Genomic DNA, 19,129 nt, shown 5'->3' on the forward strand with positions numbered 1-19,129 from the left:
ACTAGGTTGAATTAATCTAGTAAAATATACAATATAAAGCTCACTAGCGTCACCGTCATATTTTTAACAATTAAGTGCTTTAAATAGTAAAAACTAAAAAATAAATGCCAAAGGAGTTTATGCTATACAAAGTGGCGAATTTATTAGATGGTCCAATTTCCCATTATACATAATGTAGTAAAAATTTACGACAAAGATTTTAGTGGCTACCTTTTCCTTAATTAATTTGCGGTATCTGTATCCAATAGAAAAAAGTTTGTAATAAAATCAATTAGCTACTGCAGCATAAACTCTTTATGTTTTTTATTTTTATTTTCGCTCATAATTAAATGAAATTGATAAAAATGTGATGGTGGCGTTAGTGTGCAAGTTGACCCACTTTTATGCTGACTATACACTATCGGCAAACAGTTCGCCAAATTTTTACGATATCGACATACATTAATGGTTGTTGATTGAACACGCAAACTACGCAATGTGTTCTAAAATACTTTCTTTCATTAGTGTCGATAGCGTGTAGCTGGCATCAACCACAGGAATTCTCCCCAGCCACAATAAGGGGCACGGAATCATTGTATATTGGAGACGCAGTCGTTCGGAAATGACGCCAGTCGAACAACGTTTTTTACCACTGATGATGTTGAAGTCATTCTTATTGAGTTTCCGCTGGAAAATTTAATACAACTATGTTAATGGAAATTTTGTTAATCCCAATCCCAACTAATATTACAAATGCGAAAGTAAGTTTGTTTATTTGTTACCTCTTTATGCATTATCTACTGGACCGATTGTTATGAATCTGGTACACGGGTAGAAAATAACTTGGAATAACACATATGGTAATTTTATACCGAAATTCCCACGGGAGCGAAGCCCCGGAAGTGGAAAATAATCGGCGAATTGATATTTAGTGCTACTTTAATAGTAGAATTAAACAAAATAGATTTATGTAGGATCATGATTGACTGTAACAATGCAGCTTTAAAGATTTAAAGTTGGTTGCAAAGTACCAAAATATATGTGTTAAAATTATTCAACTGATAAGTTTCTTCCTCTCTCTCTCTGTTACATTCGTGGCAGCGACGTCGGATGCTGCGGAGTCCGCCAGCAGTAATAAAATATACCCTATAAATTTGATGATGTCGGCTGTGATTTTACAACCGGCCGCCTGCCTGACGTCCACACTCCTTGAGTCCACACTATTCTTGCTTCTCAGGCTGTGTGGCCCTTAATGACTGCGTACACAATCTACGGGAAGATATGGAGTGGTACTTTTATAGACAGAAACACTCGCCACGTAAAATTCAACTGAAATACTTATAATTTATTTAATTTTTATTCCGATCTGATCCCACCAAACAATACACATACACTATAACTGAAATAATGTATTTACCTCATATGGGATGAATCAGGCCGGTGTTAAATTTTGGAGCCAGTTGATAGCCGATATAGGTAGAATAGAGATTCTGAAAATTAATGGAATATTTCATAATAATTAATATTTTATAATATAATTATTTAAAGTTCGGTTACGATATAAATTCGTAAAACAATAGGACCCGAAAATCAGAATTGAAATATTTACAGAAAGAAATGACGATTAGGTACGACTGTCAATGTTTACGCTAAACATGTCATTACAATTCACACGTGTATTAGTATTATGTATTATTTTGTTACATCTACCTACTACTTTTCCTAAAAACACAATTTTGATGCTATCCATATTTGATATGTTACATACAGACTTACTTTATCAGTAAGTAATTATCGGGGCCTAAATCTCGGAAAATGTTATATATATTCCTGTGGTAAATTTGTCTGAGCAGAGCTACGCAGAAACAAAGAATTATTTTTCAATATATTTTTCTGTTTCTCATTAATAACTCACTATCACTACTCTCTCTCGTTATCTCACTATCTCAATTCACTCTCATCTTAGGGTTGTGAAGCCGCGAAGCCCGAGGTCAGTCCACTATCCTCCATCGTATCAAACCAATACATTGCGCCATTGTGACGCAACGACAACCACACTGCAATGAGGATTGGTTCGCTCCATCTCACTTCGAATCGATTCGATGGTGAGAAGTGAAATGCAAACCTTTGCTTGGTATATCCATACCGATATTATGAGAAAGTATTAATGAACTAACACATACCATAACATCTGAAGGACTTGGATGGTTCGGTCAGTACTAGGCTGAGTATGATGGTATAGAGGATAATAGTCGAAAGTAGAGGAGGTGGTACCAGCTCCGTCGATGTTGAGACTCTGAGAGCAGTTTAGTGGATCTGAAAAATTGACGAGTGTTTTTTTACTACAAGTGTTCTTCTTGCAGCTTGATCAAATCATTTAGGATATTTTTTTGTAATTTGTTTTAAATTTACAAACGGACGTTTGTTTCTTAATCTGTACTATACATATTTAATTTTGTAAAGAGAAAAAAAATGTATTTGTGTCTGTAATTATTAAAGTAAAAAAATGAAGACACAAATTTTGATGAATTTCAGCACTGGGATAGACGAAACATTCAAGAGTAACTAGAATACTATTCGTTATTATAGTTTTACTCGAGCGAAGCCGGGACGAGCCATTTGTGAATCTAACTACATTTAGTTATACATTTAGTCAAATATAATATATATTGTAGGTATAATATATTAATGTCTTTATATCTGTGACTATATTACAAAATTTTAAAAATATGTCAGTTTTTCACTATGATCACATTGTGGTCACGTATGATCAAAGTTGAATAAAATACGTTTGATCACACACGTGTACAGCTTTGTGTTGTTAAGTGAATAACCTAGAAAACTAAAAAAATGAAACAAATTATATTAATCTAAACAAAAAAAGTCTATACGCACCTAATGACACAAACAAAAAACTAACTTATTATTAACTTTATTTTACTCACTATCTAGTAAATATAGATTAAATTTTTACATATAATTCATTATTAATTTAATCACTGTCAGCAATCACACACCTTATCTTAAGACACACGTCTTAAGATAAGGTGTGCGATTCTAATAGTAGGTACCTTTACCTACCTACATTATATACATTTGGTGACGAATTCCTTAGCGCACTAGTTGGCAGGCCCTCTCTATGGTTGGACGGGTGACAAAGCATGGAATTAGTAGGTACTCTGTAGTACCTACTAATTCCACGGACCCATAGCTAAAATTATTTATTTATTTATCTGTGCATGGACCAAAGATATATGTGACGTTACACGAGAAGAGGTATCTTATGGAGGCTTTTAGAATATGACTTGAAAAGTGCCTGTGAAGGCCTAATTTCTGAATAAATGATTTGATTTTGATTTTGCCAGTCGCTTATGATATATTTTGCGTATTCTCCATTTTCATATTAGTGTTGGTTCCAGTTTTACCTCCAGCTCCAGAGCTCCATGATTTATTCCTTAATTCTCTCGACTTCTCATTGCGTGTGATCCCGCCCTTGAATCGGACCACGATATATTCTCCCGTGGGTGTCATACGAGGAGGCGGCTGATGGCCGACAATAATATTTCCAGGAAAGGTTGACGTCAAGCAGATACCGGTATATATCATAGATGGGATGGGTTTATGACCAATATTTGCCCAGTGTCTTATCAAACAGTCGGGTGCAAATACAACTATTAAGGTTTTTAAGGTTTTATTTTATGGTTGACTTTACGACGCCACAGCCCTGAATGGACCTGGGAACACACAGATGAGAAAAACGTCTCATTCGATTTCTCACTCATACGAAATCAGAGGTTGAGTGTTGGTGAAATGGATGCAGAAAATGTACGACATAGAAATAATATTTTAATTATTAAGAGAGTAAATATGATAATGAAGTTGAAGAGTTTAATGACAGGTCCAAGATGGGTAGAGAAGGTATTGATAAGTGTATATTAACAGAAAAATCCATCTATCCAAATTATTTTTCTATGTCTATCTATAGGTTGTATAACAAAATTACGGAAAGATAAGAAAAATATTGCGACACTGAAAATTGCCAAATTCTCTCCCAGCTGTTGTTCAAATTTAATTTTTTTTTTATATCACCCAACAAGAAAATGTGCATGCGGCCCACCTGATAGGAAGAGGTCACTGCATCCTATGGACGTCTGCAACGCCTGCACCACACGCGTTGTTTGTTTTATTTAATTTCATGATAATCAAACCCCCAATCAACGTGTTCTTCGTAGACGACGTAATATTTATCTATAATGTTCATACAGGAGTTCCGGTTGATATCGCAAATCTGGCTGATGATATTCCTATTTCGAATCAAAACTGCGGGGTATCGCAATTCGGTACAGATAAGATATAATTAATTTTATCTACTTGTAGATATCGAGTTTCTAGAGGAATCACAGAGTAGATGGTGGAAAGTCTATTTGGGCCAATCGACATTTTTTCGAAATTTACTTAGATTTAAGTATGCATCGATCGTGTACTTATTTTAGCTGTCATATTATCTGACGATGTTTAACTTAAAGGTACTATTATAATAATGATTATTTGCTTTTTGCGATGTTTTTTTAAATTTTTATTTAGGGAACACAATTTACAGAATTCTCAAATGATACTAGTAAATTAATGAAATCACGAAAAATTTTAAAATTGCATCAGTTGTTTTAGAAAGGATTGCTGTTATTAGATGCCTGTGCGGAAACAAAAATGACATAAATTTAGTAGGTAAAGTTACTGTTACAATTATATAAAACTGAACAATTATTAAACAAATCACTTTTGTACGTATGCTGCCAGCTCTTGCCTGCGGATTCGCCTACACAAACATATAAATAAACATTAAAAATATATAATATAAATATTTTACGAAAACAGCCCTTTTATCAGGACGAAAAGTACCCTGCCCTTCTTCTTTCTCCTAAGAAAACATCTCCCAGGCTTTTCGAATATAACTACTCGAAAAGACTAGGAAATCGCGTTCATGGCGATGCACTAGTATAGAATAGAGTTTATTTCGCTCGTTGCTTTTACTTGCCCGGATTTTCGATAGTAATTTCCCAAAAAATGACATGACTTCCGAACACTGGTCAAGCAGCTGGGTTGGGAATTTCCTTCATTGGGGAAGAAATCGACGTTAGCAATAACTGATCCTATACCGAACGACTTATTGACGACCTCGTCTTTTTTTTGACGATATCGGTGGCGCAGTGGTAAAGTGCTTGCCTCTGAACCGAAAGGTCACGGGTTCGATCCCCGGTCGGGTCATGATGGAAAATGATCATTTTCTGAATGGCCCAGGTCTAGGGTGTTTATCTATAAATATAGTATCGTTGTGTTGGTATCCCATAACACAAGTCTTGAACCTACTTTGGGGTTAGCTCAATTTGTGTGATTAGTCCTAATATATTTATTTATTTACCGAAATCAGCAATACCACCATTGGTTTGTATAGCTTCGACGTAGATGCCGCCGTTTACACCTAGACTGTTTGAGCTGTAGTTCCATAGAAAACCAGCCGGATCTAGATCTGTAAATCGAAAATTTACATTACCCTGTCCGTTATGATATATACGCTTATTTGTACATTTCCAACTAAGCCATTTATCGTCGACTTTTAGTGAGCAGAGTTCAAAATCTGTATATGTTTTATATATGTAATATACCATAATACTAATATTATTAATTTACTTAATCTTATCTTATGTATTTGTTTATTTTAAATATTTTGTCTTGTCATTTATCATCGTCACCATGCAAGTAATACCTATATGTATCCTTACATATTATAAAACAAAGTCCTCTGCCGTCTGTCTGTTTACTACTGCACGGATTTTCATGCGGTTTTCACCAATAGATAGTGTGGTTCCTGAGGAAGGTTTAGGTGTATAACTTATTGCTTTTATCCGGGCGAAGCCAGGACGGGCCGCTAGTGTAATAATAAATTAGTCCTTAAAATAATAATAGTTAAGTTCCCTACTTGAGAACTAATAATAAATGTATTTTAATTCAGTATCGACTAGACTCAACATTAGTCACGACAGAACATTTTAAGGTTATATTAAGTTATTATAAGTATGCTATAAAATTAATAATTTCTTTATTGTGTCAATAAGCCAACAATTAACGTATAATCTAAGATTAAGAAAGGTAGCAATAGTGAGTACTCCCTACCCCGACACAGCCTCTATGGAACTACTCGCGAGCTATGGGTATGTCAGAAAACGATGCACACGAAATGGAAACGATTACAGATTTTTTTTACAATAATATCATTTTTGACACAAGCTTTTATTTTTATCAGAGAGGTCTTATTGCATCTGTGTGCAAATGTGTGACAAAAAATCATGCGTTCCCACTCGAGCCGTTACTAGGCGCACCATCAGGTCATGCTTATAAAAATAATACATTGTAATGCAAGTTAAATAAGAGCTTGTAAAAATTCTAATTAATATTTTAAAATAAATCGATAGATCGGTTGAAATCATCAAATTAATTTGCCTAAAAATGCACCACTCAGATCACTCAAGATAATAGGTTATTGTTTTATGTTTCTATTAGGATTAGGCCAACCAACACTCTATCATCTACTATCCAATTTTTATTAATTACTTATATTTAAACCGAAAATTAAAGAATAACAAAAGTAAATGATGCCACACTAGACAATTAGAAGGTATTATAGTTTTATATCGGACACAGTTGCTAAAATATACTAAAAATAAAAACCTCAAAAACCCTTATCGTAAATTGTGGTTACATTTTGTTTAATTGAAAAATATAATTATAATGGAAATAGGTAGGTACTATCTAATTAAATCCTTCATCTACTGTATCTTAATCTCCTGCAGTACTTTGTTTTAGTATTAATTATATAGTATTATTAAGTATTGATTAATTAATAATTATATGACGATGGTGGCGCTAGTGAGCAGGGCGCGCCCACTTAATGATGTGATATATAATTAACATTATACAACTTCACTTTCATGTGTTTTATTTATTCTAGAAATAATTGAGAATTTTACTATACTTAGCAGTTTGAATTACTTGCTTATTCACTTTTGCTGATCATCATCATCATCAACAGTCATTTAAACGTACCCACTGTTGGGGCACAGGCCTTCCCTGTGGATGGACAAGAAGTAATGGCCCATGATCCGCCTCGCAGGCCCATTGCTAGTTGGCGGGTACTAACGACTGCAAGGAACCAACGGCTTAACGTGTCTTCCAAAGCATGGAGGAGCTCAAGATACATCATCGGCACAATTTTGGTCACCTATCCAATACTATTGCGCCATTGAGCTCCACATTTAACGTGTATTTAAGATAATTTGATGTTTTGACGACTATTGGGGCCCCCCATGTCTTCATGACATCTCTATAGGCCAGGGGTCAATTGCATCCTGTTGCATGAATAAATAAATTGTTTCTTATCTTTACATAATATAATAACACATTATAAGTATGTTTTCAATTATAAAGTTTACAAATCCAATTAGGTATACTTACAGAGTGATTGTAGTAAAAGCGGTGGGTTATTCATTATTTTAACACAAAAAGCCATGCGTGCGTTAAATGGTTAAACTGATGAAAAAATCTTCTTACTACTTAATATTATAAATGTGAAAGTTTGTGAGGATGTGTGTATCTATGTATGTATGTAAGCTTGTTACTCTTTCACGCAAAATCTACGGGACCGATTGTCACGAAATTTGGTACACGGATAGATTATAACCTGGAATAACACATAGGGTAATCCCACTGGAGCGAAGCCTCGGGGCGCAGCTTGTATTAGATATATTAACTACAAAATGATTTTAATGTAAAACAAAATAATGGCCATCAAATAGAAAATTAAGATTTTTTTTTTATTTTTTTTTATTTATTATTACACAAAACAGATTACAACTGTATCTAAACAAGATTATATAAAACAAAACTTATAATCTAGGTTGTATTCCAAAAAATGTGTTTTTATAAAAGCTAAAAGAAGAGTTAACTTAAACTATGTCTAAAATAATATAAATAAAAATAAAAGAATGAGTATACTAAACAATAATAGGAGGAGACCAATGGTGGTCCAAGCGACAGGGATTAGACTGTCGTCTTGTGGTATAAAATATTTTTGATTGTATTACTATACAAAGCCAATTTAGGTAGAAAAACGTCAAAGGTCTGGTTGCCTTTGGCGATTTCATTACATTGACGAGCCATCCTAACCAGGGGATTGTAAAATGAGGTATTATTGCGATACACTTGTAGAACAAAAAGTCCTATTTGATTTGCTCTACGAGCACTAAATCTCGTATTAAATGATAATTCAGCCAGCAAGTTAGGGACGTCTAATAAGGAGTGAATTATTTTATAAAAATAAACGAAATCAAAATATTTTCGACGTGTATCTAATTTCTGTACATTAAATTTAATGAGACGAGCTTCGTAATCAGGGGTGTTTCGCTTTGACTGTTGGCGGTAGCATAAAATCCGCAGACACTTACGCTGCACTCTCTCTATATTATCAATATGAACCTTATAGTGCGGAGACCATATTGGGCTACCGTATTCTAAAACACTTCTGACCAGCGTATAAAAAAGATAAAGAAAAGAACGAGTGCATTTGAAGTCTTTGGTAGATCTAAAAATAAACCCAAGAAGTTGATTTGCTTTTTGCACTATGTGGTGGTAATGTTCGCGAAATGTTAGTTTGTTGTCAAAAAGAATCCCGAGATCTTTAACAACATGTGTCCTCTTTAGGGACTGGCCGTCAATGTTGTAATCATTAACGATCCCATGACGCTTGTTAGTGAACGTAATGACGAAACACTTGTCAATATTAAGGTACATTTGATTAATTCTGCACCAATTAGAAACAGCCGTTAGGTCTTTCTGTAAAAGATTACAGTCATCTAAAGAGTTTATTGTTTTAAATATTTTCAAGTCGTCAGCGTATAAAAGACATTCACATGATATATCCTTTATGAGGTCGTTAATGAATACAACAAATAATAGCGGTCCCAGATGAGACCCCTGAGGCACACCTGATGTTATGTCAGCGGGAGATGAGGTGTAACCTCTCAAAGCCACCAACTGACTTCTTTTATTCAAATAGGAGGCCAACCAGCGAAGGAGACTACCATGAATACCATAGGAGGAAAGCTTGTTACAAAGTAGTCTATGATTCACTTTGTCAAAGGCCTTCGAGAAGTCAGTGTAAATAGAGTCAACCTGACCCCCTGCGGCAAAACTTTTGCACAAATAGTTTTTATATACCAGAAGATTAGTAATGGTTGATCTACCTTTAATGAATCCATGTTGTTTTTCTGATATCAGAGGCTTGAAATGGCTGTATAATTGAGTGTATACTAGGGATTCGAAAAGTTTTGCGAAACATGACAAAATACTTATGGGTCTGTAATTTTCGCACCGCGACTTGTCTCCGTTTTTGAAAATTGGAACAATATGAGCTACTTTCCAACGTTTGGGAAAAATTCCATTTGTTAAGGATTTATTAAATATGATGCTTAAAGGTGTGCATAGCTCTATACCACAACTTTTAACGAATGAAGGGGGTATTTGGTCCGGACCAGCTCCTCTACTTGAGTCAAGAAGCTTGATTTTCGCCATTATGTCTTTGTCAGATATCGCACATTTAGAATTAAAGAGACCAAATGGAAAAACAAAACTTTTAGGAAAATAGCGAATAAAGATTTCACATGTGCTAATATTTTTAAGTAAACTGATGACAATTGGATACGGCCTAAAATAATTGCTCTTTGACGATTGGATTTCATAGTACGCTTATTTATCTACATATTTTTTAGTAAAATATATAAATAATATTTATTGTTAAATTTATATATTTTTTTTTTAAATACGGTAGCAATTTAGGTCTTTGTTTGATTAAATTCATATATTTTTTAAAAGACCTTTTCTTGTTTAGGTCTTTCTTATTCTAAATATCAAAGCGTAACCTCGCTTTATTTATAACTAAGTCTGTATATTTATGAGATTATCATTATTTAAATGGTATTATTATGTAATAGGTTGTATACCCTACCATATTTAAATAATAAGAAATTATATTTACTATAAAATAATGTTCGAAACAATCTTGAAATATAAATATTTATTAGAAAAAAACCTTCTACAACATAAAATCTAAACAGTGTGTTTACTTAAAGTAGGTATTAAAAAAAGTATGTTTACTTCTATTCAGTCCTTTGGTTTGTAGGAACCTTCATAAAATCACATTATGACTTAAAACTATATAAAAATTACGTAATAATATAAGAAATAACAAAGTTAAACTTTGGTTAATAAGTAACTGAAACTTTTGTACTTAAAGAATAGTACTGTAAAAATTTGCATAATAACTAGGAATTAAATTTTTATTAATGAGATCGCGTAAGTCTTTTCTTTTATGTTCACCTAACTGTAGTCTTTGTGGGAATGCTTTGGTAAGCGTTATTTCTCCTGCGTTTGGCATTTTTTTTCGTTTATTTCTCACATTGACCATTGTAAATTCCTTTTGACTGTATGAAGTTTTATAATAGAATGCAAATGGTTCCATCTCACAAAATTTCAGAACCTTCACGTCGTTCAGTGGAACATTGTTTTTATGTTCATCTTCATTATAATTGTATCCCCAACTTTCTTGTAAAGCTTTCAAGTCGAAAAAAAAATCGTGTGTCAGCTCAATTACAGTGAATGGTTTACCATTTTTACGGGCGTTTTTAATTAACGTAACATATTGATACGGTGCGTATATAGGTCCAGATTTTTTATTTCTTTTTATTTCCTTTTCTATAAGGCTGTGGACGTTATCTCCTTCATTTTGAGTGTGCCCTTTTATTAAAAATTTGTGAGTGATAGTATGGATACTAGCTAGATTAGTTACAGCGTAACAGTATAAACTTGTGATATACTTATTTTTATTTTGAGAATAGGTATTGTCCGAGTAAAATGTAATGTTCAGTTTTTTGTATGGGTTTTGCTCATTTAATCTTCGTAGGTAATCTAAAACACATGACCCAATCTCATTAGCGCCTCTTTTTCCTTGAACCTCATCCCAGAAATAACTGAACACATTTCCATACGCCCCTATCTCATTGACTGTTTCTTCTCCATTTTTGTTTCGCTTTTTAACTGTCTCTGTTTTTTTAAGCAGTTCTACAATGGTGAAATTAAGACAATTAAGTTTGGATTTATAATAGAAGGACGAAATTTCTCCAGTAGGACACTGCATAACTGCTTGTAAATCGTACACCGCGCAAATATTTACCTCATTTATATTCTGACGGTCCACACGTTTTTCTTGTCGGCATAAGTTCTTTTCTGCAAGGTGATCTTCGTATTTCTTTTTAATTTCTATATTACGGTTCGGTGTAGCCAGTTCAAAATCTAAGCACAAGTCACATCTGTCTTTTTTTGGTTGAAAGAAACTAATATTAAATTCTTTGTTAAAAATATCATAATATAGCCAATACTCACAAGAAGATTTTCCTTGAATTTTTCGCATATTATCAAAATCCCTCCAAATGTCCATTATTGTTTTATCACCGCTGATGTACTCCCTGCTAGTATTTGCTCTTAAATAATGCGATTCTATTCTTGGGATTGAATCAATATGTTGTCTTATGCTTTCGATGAGTGTAGGATCTGTGGGTTTTCTTGACGCGTGCTTTCCTCTAATGTCTTTACTAATGAAACCTTGTGGATCTGTTTTCTTTTTTACAGTTCTGATTTGACGATCACAAATATCTAATGTATTTATAAAGAACGTTTTGCAGACACGAATCTTTATATTATTTACTGTGAAATAGAATGCGTTGTTAGGCAATCTTGGTTTATCTGCATTGGTATACTTGTATCTAGGTTTAATTTCCATCATACAAGATCTTATATAGGATCTCTGAAGCTCAATGTTTCCTATTGACCAATATGATTGAAACAATGTAGTCCTATCGGTATCGTTTATGTTTTCAGGACACTTTAGTCTACATTTACAAGAACCTTTAACAGATCGGGCAGGTATTTCCTTTTTAGTAGTACATGAAACATAAGCTTTACCAGAATTCCTCAATGTTTTAGCTACATTTTGCTTCCATTTTGATGGATTTCGCTGACGTTTTCTTGATTTTCTATTTGTTTCTGGATCACAATTAATATCATTACTTTCTTCAAAGGATGAAGGTGAAGAATTAATGCTTGAGCGAGATCTATGCACAGTAAATGTTGGGTCTGAGTCACTTAGATCCACGTCGCTTTCATTCGAGTTTATAGGAGATACACGATAATTCTTTTTAGCTCTCCATGTGACTTTCCCGGCAGACGAAGTGGAAGGTCCATTAATGACGGGATTTGACTTATTACTTTTGTCTGAAGAACTTGATGATGAGGTACTCGAACAAGATGAACTACTGGAGCTTGACGATGAAACGCGTGTTCTCTTGGATTGTTCTTTTTCTAATTCACCTGTCGTAATAATCTTCTTGGAAGTTAGTTCAGGCTCTAGTTCTATTCCACATTTATTCAGGACTTTTTTTCCGCTATGCTGAAGGAACGGCTTTGGATCATTATATAGAATGGATCTATCAGGAGAATTTTCTATTACCGAAGGACTAGATGACATGATTTTTTCATTTTCAGGCGTACTCTGAAACACAAAAATTAAATCAAAATGCTATTCTAAGGAAACAAACCAAAATCCACGACTGGTCCAGGCATTTACGACTTTTAAATGTTATAACAAATACGACTTAAATTAAGGGTGAGTTGCACCAGACAAATTTGACGATGACCTTAACCTGCGCACTGCCGTCGTTGGCTTTGTGTTTTTCTGTGCAGGTTTAAGGTACACAACATCAAAGTTGACTGATGTAACCAATTCTAAGAAGATGAATAATAGTGATGATTACTTAATCACTATTATTTATCTTCTTACTTCAGGAATATTTTGGTTACTTCACCTGATCTACTTACCTCAGAAATATTTTGGTCCATTAAGTTTATAGTACCCGTCTCAGCCATTTCATAACGATTAGATGGTACAACATTTTCTTTATTGACATTATCCTGAAAATATTTTAAGATTCATAAAAATGCTTACATATAATTTAATAACATCGCAATATTTTCATATAAAAGGTATACCTACACTCAAAATATTATCATAGCGAATAATACATAATATTGAACTAAAATTACTTATTATCTTTACGTAATAGTTATGTATTAAAAGTCATTTCATTTAATCTTACCAGATGTACACCAATTTTTTCTAATATTAAATCTGCCCTCTTCTTCATTTTGTATTTTGAAACCTAAATCATAAAAAAACAATCAATATATTGCATGTTCAATGATACGAGCCGGCGACTTGAATTCGCCAAACAACATACCATATTTATGTTATAACAGACCCATTGCTAAAACAGTCACGGGAATTGCGATATATTTATTACAAGAGAGACGTATCTCTAAATACATTATAATATAAATAATTCTTTATAACACAATACAGACCAAATCGCTATTGGGTCTTCTTTTTGTATAATATGTTCAGTATTAGAGTGACTTAAAGACAAATACGTCAAAGTTAATATGAAAATTTTTGCTATAAAATAGACTCAACAAGCAATAGGTCGTTATTTTAATAAAAAAAGTTTTTCCAACTTACCTAATGTTTAGCACTGCGCCGACGCAATCCAGATTAGGTCTTTACAGGAATAAACTAGCAGCGACCTGCTCGGAGCTCTCGCGGCGCACCACTGCTTACGTCACTCTCAAACCGAACGAACATTGGGCGAAACGGTGGTGTGAAAGAGACCGAAATATATGCGTAGCTCTTCGCACGCAAAAATAAGCCTATGTTTTATTATAGGTCGATAGACATGGTTGTTTTATGTCATTCTATGAGTAAAAGTCGAAAGCCCAAAATTTTGAGTTAGGTCCCTGTAATTCTAAAGGTGCGATATATAAATATGAGACATATAGTCAATAGGTCTACACTCAGGTGTCTTGAGATTGTTGTTGCTCGTAGCAGAGGAGTTACATTGCTGATCCGATTCAAACACCGAGGCAAAATAGTTTGAAAAAAGCTCACATACTCCCTGACCGGTCGAAGAAAAAGAGTTGCCAAACCGCATGACATTAGGAATTGAGACTTTGCCCTTTCTATTATTTACAAAAGACCAAAACGATTTTATATTTTCAGTCATTGTTTCTTCAATTGAGGCCACATAATTTTTATAACAATAATCTATCATTTTTTTGGCTCTAGCGCGTAATAACGTAAACACATCATAATCTCGGGGGTTATTAAATTTCTTAAAAAGTTTATGGAATTTATTCTTTTCTTCGATACATTTTATTAAGGACTTACTATACCAAACTGGATAATTATTGGACTTCATAGTTGTTAATGGTGTATATTTATTAATAATTTCAAAAAGTTTTTCATAAAAAATATTTACACATTCATCTACGTCAGAGCTCAATAAAAGATTATGCCAGTCCAATAACTCCAACTCATGCTTTACGCTGTCATAATCACACCTTGCGAAGTTCAAGCGTTTATTGTTATTATGTTTTAAATTTTTTGGAGTATTACATAGGGAGGGAAATTCAAATTCCAAAGCAGGATGATGCCTATCCTTTAAACTTAGCGTATCAGCTTCGGTAACTGTCAATGAATTGACTGATGATAGTACTAGGTCAAGATACCGGCCATTGTCATTAGGAATGTTGTTACTTTGATAAAGGTTGCAAATTGAGATAAATTCCTGTAAGAGTAGTAATTTTTTACTTTGTGAGGCGCATGATGGCCCGTCAGTGTCAAGAGCAATAGAATATTCAGGTGTATTAAAATCTCCAATGATTAAGTTTCTGTCATCTATGCAGTGATTCAGCAATATCTTTTGACAATTCGAGTAAAATTCATCCCTCTTAGAACAATTTAATTCAGGAGGAAGGTAACAAACACATATATTGATTTTAGAGGCATTACAATTATTTGGTATGATTGTTATCCAAAGATCTTCTAGATTACTGTCCCAATATGCCTGTCGGAGCACCTGGAATGATTTTTTTACTGCAATGAGGACGCCACCGCCGTCCTCTTTTAAAGAATTATTATCATCGCGATCTCTTCTAAAGATGTTATAGCGAGAGTCAACAAACTCTCCATCAAAAATATTTTTATTTAAGTTAGTTTCCGTCAGGCATATGACGTCATAGTTAGAATTCAGTAGATTTTCATAAAATTGTTTTAACTTAGTTCGCATTCCATTAATATTTTGATAATACATACTTATCATAATGAAAGTTTTTAGGAACTAGTTTATAAAAATAATATTTACTTACATAGAAAGAAAAAGTACCTAATAATTTTTACAATAGTTTGTTGAGACAGTCAATGGTTTTGATGTGCTGAGCTGGACTTTGTTCATCTTTACGTATATACACTTGGCCGAAACGAACCCACACAAACTTAAAGTTATTGTCTCTGCAAAATTTCCTCGCTACACTATGCACTTCTTTTGTTTCTGGAGAAAGGTGTTCAGCCACATAAATCCTGCGGGTTTCTCCCGCAAAGCCAATGTGAGTAGAGGCGAGTTTATCTCTAGGATGAGCTTTATTGAAACGAGTGACTGACGACAAGACCAAGTCACGTTGTCTCTGAGATGAAAGGGTGACAAGAATATTGCGTGGTCGCCCAGATGAAGTATTCATTTTTGAAACTCGGCGACATGCTTTTACATCGATTTCAGGAATATCAACCTGCAAACACTCGCAAAGTTTTTTGAATATGCCAGGTAAGTTTTCGTTTTTGCTCTCAGGCACCTCGTGTATCTCAAGATTCATGTCGCGTGAGATTTTCTCAATAGTTTGAATTCGTGTCTGAAATTTAACAAGTGAGTTTTGACATTTTGATAAGTCAGATTGTAACTGTTTAACTAGATTGTCCTTTTCTCTAATCTCAGATCTCAAATCAGCCTGCTCAGCAGCCAAATAGTCAGTGGTAGAAGAGAAATCAGTCTTCAAATTTTCAATTGCTCGGTTGACATGCACAGCCACCATTTTTTCGATGTCTTTATTAAGAGCAGATCTCAAATTCTTCATAATTGTGGAGTCCGGCGCCATCTTTAAGTCGAAAAGTTTGCTAATACTTTCCATCGTAACGGGGCTCTTTGCAAGGGCAGCATCCGTGGAGATACCAACACTAGTGTCGGCACTAATGTCATGACTCAAGTCGGCAAAAGAAACATTCATTGATTCATTTATCAATTGCGCCTGTCCTTTTTGGCATCTCGGGCGGCAAGGCGTATCGTCACTGTTCATACGCCGCGTTACATTCCGACAGTAGGGGCAACTCAATGAATTTATTTGTTCTGGGGTAAGTAACTGGCTTGCATCATAAGTTAAATTAAGGCAAGCGAAGCAATATTCGGATTTGCAGCCATTACATTTCAAATAATTATTGTCCCTTAGCGTAGAATTACAGCCGTGGCAAAGCATTCTATTAAATAAAATATAGAAAAAGTAAACACAAATTGCTGGATTGAGCGAGCCAATGTACCAGGCTATTAGAACATACAAAGAGCAAAAGCGTTCACTCAACCACCTCTCCGGTAAAGTATCACCGCCCTCGACTTCTTCTCGTGTTAAGTTGGGGGCAGGACTCGACGACGACTCGACGAAGATTACAAAAATGACCTCTTTTATTCTATATTATAGCACTTCATGAAATCGAGTACATGTACTAAAGCGGTGGTGGTGCAATGGTTAAGACCGCCTGTGGATCGAAAGGTTCCAGGTTCGAATCCTACTCGTGCCACATGAGTTTGTATACCAATCTGACTCATGTATAGTAGTTTTCATCGTCCACCACTTGCTTCCGGTGAAAAAAAAACATCGTGAGGAATCCTGCACACTGGTTGATTCTTATTAACTTGTGTGTGAAATGGAAGAGAAGGCAATGGCAAACCACTCCTAATAATGGCAAGAAAGTTGTTGTGTGTGTTTCATTCCACGTAATAACCACGAGCCTCAGCCATGAGGAATACGACTATGAAGAGACATGTACTAATACTGGCGTCAAATTTTATTCAAGTCGCCTGAAGATATCTGACATAACGTTTACGACTACCTACCACCATTTTAGTGACAAGTAGACATATACGCTAGTGAACTATAAACAGTACAAATACAAAGACTCGATACAAGGTACATGTAAAGGATTTGAAAAAAAAAACAAGTGATATTGTTTTATGCGCTCGATACGTCCGTCCCCGAAGTCCCGAGTCACGGTCTCCCAAGGAATAGGGCAGGATGTATTTAGTGCGTACACCATAGTGTCTACCGATGTGCAGGTATCCTCACGATGCCACTTGCTTCGGATTCACCCGAATGTTTTCCTTCAGGTAAACAAACGTAATAGCAACAGAAACAAAACCTTCTTTAAACAGCGTGGTTTCGTTCGGAATTGAAAAAAAAAATGTTTCGAACTTACCAATTTGACCTCATGTATGAACAGATCTACCGTGTGGTCCTACAGTGACTTATTAGCAACAGAAACATCACATAATGTGGTTTCATTGGGTATTGAAAAAAAAAGATTCTAATTTACCCATTTGACCACACGCATGAACATATTCGCCGTGTGGTCCTACAGTGAATAACCCAAATCAGTGTTAATCACGCCGATATCGACCCCGTCCAGCCTAATTAAAGGATTATTGGATGATAATATGCGGACATCGATATTAATTTATAATTCACTAAAGCTTACGCTATCATTAAGTACGTGACGTAGGTATAATAAAAATCTGAAATACTCAATGAGATTGTTGAAAACATTGTTGTGATTGAAAAGTTGAAATAGTAACACTTTTTTCCAAGTTTTTTAAGTTCGTGATTTTACATAGCTCACCAAATTAAGTAAAATGTGAACTCATAACTCTTATATGATAATAAAAATTATTCTAAGTGATGTGTATTATTTCAAAACACAGACCAATCAATAAAGAGAAAATATTATAGTTTTGTTTTTAATCAAAACCGCACAACAGCAAAAAGCAGAAAGTTTCGTTGCTATAATAAAAACGCCATATTTTATGCGTGGGAAGGATAACTGTGGGGTTACAGTTTATTTCCAAAAATTACTACAATATTGTTAATTGGAGCCTTGCAATTTTCTTAATCTATTTTATCTTATTGGTAAGAATCTTGACGCTTCCCACATAGATTGGTTCAATATTGCTTTGGATAGAGACACGTGGAATAATGGGGAGACCTGACTTATATCACACCAAACATTTATACAGGTATAGAAACTAACGACTCAAACTTAAAATTCTTACAAATATCAAAAAAAGATTAGGGACCTAACCTAACATTAAAATAAAATTTTGATCATATCTCAAGGAAATAAAAGTTTAGATGATTTAAATAAAATATTGGCAAAAGTTCAACCGTATGCTATCCGTCGCAGTCAGATTTGATTTTGAAAAGAATCTGAATTTCAACATATTGAAGCATTGGTATAAAAGGCAGTCATTTCATTTTATATTTTTTAGAGTTGAGAACTTGAGGACTGATAAGAAAATTCTTGATTAATTTGTTATTTGAAAAGTTTAAATAAATTGTCTGTCTATATTTATGTAATTTAATTTAATTTATCATACGATCAATACCATGAGTGTATTAATAATGGTAAAACTGGAGTCTATATACTACTTCTATAAAGGCTTGTCTAGAATTGTGGACACATTTTTTAGGACAGACGGATCATTTATTCTTGGGTATATATCATCTCCGTGTTTTACATTTGATGATTGCGTTATGATATATATACAAAACAAATGCCTGACGACAACCGTCTTTAGGAACTCTATTATTATCTATCAGCTGCCGTATTCTTTAGAAGCAGCTCTTGTGTGTAATTAGCCGTCTACCTTTATCCCTCTTTATGTAGGTTTTGTTCGTCTCTTTCCTGTTTACCGGTGTAATGTCAAGCAATTCCTTTATATTCGTAATTGGCCTTTTTTAGAAATTTACTGACAGGTTTTTTATATAATTCATTACGAGTGCTTGGAAATTTTACCTTTGAACCTTCAGCGTATTTCTAGAAAAGTATCTTACCATTCGA

General features: G+C 34.2%; 1 long non-coding RNA gene across 2 annotated transcripts; it reads right to left on the reverse strand.

Annotated features, from left to right (window-relative positions):
* Nucleotides 1-403: 403 nt before the first annotated feature.
* LOC128675885 (uncharacterized) lies at nucleotides 404-17,655 on the reverse strand. Of its 2 annotated transcripts, XR_010370085.1 has the most exons (5): nucleotides 17,492-17,655; nucleotides 5,399-5,506; nucleotides 2,163-2,295; nucleotides 1,397-1,469; nucleotides 404-666 (listed from the first exon to the last, which is right to left on the reverse strand). It is a non-coding gene; the product is annotated as an uncharacterized LOC128675885 (long non-coding RNA). The 2 variants fall into 2 exon arrangements; XR_008405336.1 differs by lacking the exons at nucleotides 5,399-5,506; nucleotides 17,492-17,655 and adding an exon at nucleotides 4,097-4,526.
* Nucleotides 17,656-19,129: the final 1,474 nt, after the last annotated feature.

The sequence above is a fragment of the Plodia interpunctella genome, chromosome 15 (genome assembly GCF_027563975.2).
Source record: "Plodia interpunctella isolate USDA-ARS_2022_Savannah chromosome 15, ilPloInte3.2, whole genome shotgun sequence".
In the NCBI taxonomy this organism is placed as follows: Eukaryota; Metazoa; Arthropoda; class Insecta; order Lepidoptera; family Pyralidae; genus Plodia; species Plodia interpunctella.